Here is a 4,405-nt window from a genome sequence, read left to right as displayed (position 1 = left end):
CGGATGATGCAAGAGATAAACCTTTATAGCAATGAGCCCGTCCGTTGCAACGGATCCAAAGTAGAATAATACATATTCACAAATTTGAAAGAAAATAGTTTAGTTTTGATATACATATCACTAAAAATATCTTATGTTTCGCTCCAAATATGTTCTTTGGGCTATTTTTATGAGGTAAGGGAGGAATGTGGTTGGTTTCAAGATACTAAGGGGTTTTGTGTAAACTGGAGCAGAGAAGTGGGAATTGTTGCAAAAGGCCACAACTTACATCACAGCCGTTAGATGTAGATCTAGTGGTCAGAAATGGCGGATGGCAGACACACCATCATCACCAACTGAGTCTTTTATAGGAGTAAGTAATATAAGAGTAGGAGTAGAGTAAAACCGAGTTGGTGATGATGGTGTGTCTGCCATCTTATAGTATAGACCATCCAATCTATATCTGACGGATAGAAAGCAAAATATGGCAATTTTACAAAAGATACCCGCACCTCTCTCCACATTTACACATAAGACCTTGCCTCGTTCATCCTTATCTCCCACAACCTCATTGCTGAGCAATTAAAAAAGGAAGTCTCTGGAACAATCTGGCATGGTGGCTGCTGCCAGCGCCGTCCATCCCCATGCCTCCGCCCAGTCTGACCACCAGTCACCACCACGCCCCACTCCTCCTCAACTTACCTCTCATCTTTCTCGAGATATCATTTTTTCGATGAAATGGTCGAGATACCATTATTCTGATAAAATTCTCAAGATATCATTGGTTTTTACACATGGGATTACTCCTGCATGGGTCAATCACAACAGGTGTTTTGTAAAAAAATGCATCTTGATGTTCCGTGCAATGCACGTGCATCTTGCTAGTTTTTTGCATATAATTCCAAACACCACGTAGGCACAGTCTTTGACCATTTTACAACTATGTTAGTATCATTGTTAGTGGTCAGCCGGTGCAAGTTATAGCCCCGGGTGTTTTAACCTTTTTTTAGTAATGATATCTGGCAATTGTTCGCCGTGAGCTCAATCATGGCGAATCCCACGTAACCGTCAGATTTCCATCCGACGGTGGCCTGTTTTTAAGCCATAGTTTTCGACAAAACTGCCACTGAGGGAGTCCTGGACTAGGGGGTGTCCGGATAGCCAAACTATCATCATTGGCCGGACTCCAAGACTATGAAGATACAAGATTGAAGACTCCGTCCCGTGTCCGGATGGGACTTTCCTTGGCGTGGAAGGCAAGCTTGGCAATACGGATATGTAGATCTCCTACCATTGTAACCGACTCTGTGTAACCCTAGCCCTCTCCGGTGTCTATATAAGCCGGAGGGTTTTAGTCCATAGGACGAACAACAATCATACCATAGGCTAGCTTCTAGGGTTTAGCCTCCTTGATCTCGTGGTAGATCCACTCTTGTACTACCCATATCATCAATATAAATCAAGCAGGAGTAGGGTTTTACCTCCATCGAGAGGGCCCGAACCTGGGTAAAAACATCGTGTCCCTTGTCTCCTGTTACCATCCGCCTAGACGCACAGTTCGGGACCCCCTACCCGAGATCCACCGGTTTTGACACCGACATTGGTGCTTTCATTGAGAGTTCCTCTGTGTCGTCGCATATAGGCCCGATGGCTCCTTCGATCATCAACAACAACGCAGTTCGGGGCGAGACTTTTCTCCCCGGACAGATCTTCATGTTCAGCGGCTTTGCACTGCGGGCCAACTCGTTTGGCCATCTGGAGCAGATCGAAAGCTACGCCCCTGGCCATCAGGTCAGATTTGGAAGTTTGAACTTCACGGCTGACATCCGCGGAGACTTGATCTTCGATGGATTTGAGCCACAACCGAGCGCGCCGCACTGTCACGATGGGCATGATTTAGCTCTGCTGCCGGACAGTGCCCTGGAGGCCGCACAAAAGTCCGCTCCGACCCTTAATTCGGAGCCGACTGCGCAGATCGAGGATGGGTGGCTAGACACCGCCTCGGGGCCTGCTACCTCTACGGCGATGGAGCCGAATACCGACCCTGTCCCTTGTGAAGCTCGTGACTCCGAGGTGTCGGACTCCTCGCCGGACTCCGAGCCTCCCGCGCCCCTACTGATCGAATCCGATTGGGTGCCGATCATGGAGTTCACCGCTGCGGACATCTTTCAGCACTCGCCTTTTGGCGACATCATGAATTCGCTAAAGTATCTCTCGTTATCAGGAGAGCCCTGGCCGGACTACGGTCGGGGTGGTAGGGATACAGACAACGAAGAAATTCAAAACCCACCCACCACCCACTTCGTAGCCACTGTCGATGATCTAACCGACATGCTAGACTTCGACTCCGAAGACATCGACGGTATGGACGACGATGCCGGAGACGACCAAGAACCAGCGCCTACCGGGCACCGGAAAGCCACCTCGTCATACGACATATACATGGTGGATATCCCAAAGGATGGGAATGGCGAGGGAACAGCGGAGGAAGACCCCTCCAAGAAACAGCCTAAGCGCCGGCGTCGGCGGCACCGCTCTAAATACCGCCACAGCAAGAATGGAGATTCCGGCACCGGAGATAACAACACCCCAGACAGTGCCGAAGACAACCCCCTCCAGCAAGATTCAGCACAGGAGGACGGAGAAGCCAGCCCTCACGAGAGAGCGGCAGACGAAGAGGTAGAGGATGATAATTACATGCCTCCCTCTGGAGACGAGGCAAGCCTCGACGACGACGAATTCGTCGTGCCTGAGGATCCCGTCGAACAAGAGCGTTTTAAACGCAGGCTTATGGCCACGGCAAGCAGCCTCAAGAAAAAGCAGCAACAGCTTAGAGCTGATCAAGATCTGCTAGCCGACAGATGGACTGAAGTCCTTGCGGCCGAAGAGCACGAAATCGAACGCCCCTCCAAAAGCTACCCCAAACGCAAGCTGCTCCCCCGATTAGAGGAGGAAGCATATAAACCTACATCACCAGTGCACAATACGACTGACCGGCCACCTCGTGGCCGCGATAGAGAGGCCTCTAGGCCCTCCACTAAAACCGTACCCCGGCATCGCTCGAAAAGCACAAAGCCACGGGGGAATGCATCGGACTTGCGAGACATATTGGAGGATAAGGCAAGACAATCAAGATCGATCTACGGATCGCATGGGCGCCCCATGATACACGACGACAACCGTCGCGCCAGATACAGCAAGTCCGGCCGGGCCGAACACAGTAGACAAAGCTCGCTTGAGCTACGTCGTGATATAGCCCAATATAGAGGCGCCGCACACCCATTATGCTTCACAGATGAAGTAATGGATCATCAAATCTTCGAAGGGTTCAAACCCGTGAATATTGAATCCTATGATGGCACAACAGACCCCGCAGTTTGGATCGAAGACTATCTCCTTCATATCCACATGGCCCGCGGTGATGATCTTCACGCCATCAAATACCTCCCACTCAAGCTTAAAGGGCCAGCTCGGCATTGGCTTAACAGCTTGCCAGTAGAATCAATTAGGTGTTGGGAGGACCTAGAAGCCGCATTCCTTGATAACTTCTAGGGCACGTATGTGCGACCACCAGACTCTGATGACCTAAGCCATATAATTCAGCAGCCAGACGAATCGGCCAGACAATTCTGGACACGGTTCTTAACCAAGAAAAATCAAATCGTCGACTGTCCAGATGCGGAGGCCCTCGTGGCCTTCAAACACAACATCCGCAACGAGTGGCTTGCCCGGCACCTGGGACAGGAAAAGCTGAAATCCATGGCAGCCCTCACATCACTCATGACCCGCTTTTGCACGGGAGAGGACAGCTGGCTAGCCCGCAGCAACAACCTCAGCAAAAATTCTGGCAGTCCGGATACCAAGGACCACAACGTCAGGTCGCGTCGCAACAAGCACAAACGCCGCATTAATGGCGACAATACTGAGGATACGGCAGTCAATGCCGGATTCAGAGGCTCCAAACCCGGTCAGCGGAAAAAGCCATTCAAAAGAACCACTTCGGGTCCGTCCAATTTGGACCGAATACTCGACCGCTCGTGCCAGATACACGTCACCCCCGAAAAGCCAGCTAATCACACCAACAGGGACTGTTGGGTATTCAAGCAGGCAGGCAAGCTAATTGCCGAAAACAATGACAAGGGGCTGCATAGCGATGACGAGGAAGAGACCCGACCGCCGAACAATAGAGGACAGAAGGGATTCCCCCACATGTGCGGACGGTGAACATGATATATGCAACCCACATACCCAAGAAGGAACGGAAGCGTGCACTCAGGGACGTATACGTGATGGAGCCAGTCGCCCCAAAGTTCAACCCATGGTCCTCCTGCCCGATCACTTTTGATCGAAGGGACCACCCCACCAGCATCTGCCACGGCGGATTCGCCGCATTGGTTCTAGACCCAATCGTCGATGGATTTCACCT

This window comes from Triticum dicoccoides, chromosome 3B (assembly GCF_002162155.2).
Source record: "Triticum dicoccoides isolate Atlit2015 ecotype Zavitan chromosome 3B, WEW_v2.0, whole genome shotgun sequence".
NCBI classification, from domain to species: Eukaryota; Viridiplantae; Streptophyta; class Magnoliopsida; order Poales; family Poaceae; genus Triticum; species Triticum dicoccoides.
The sequence above is the reverse complement of the archived record's forward strand: the minus strand, read 5'-3'. Positions refer to the sequence as shown.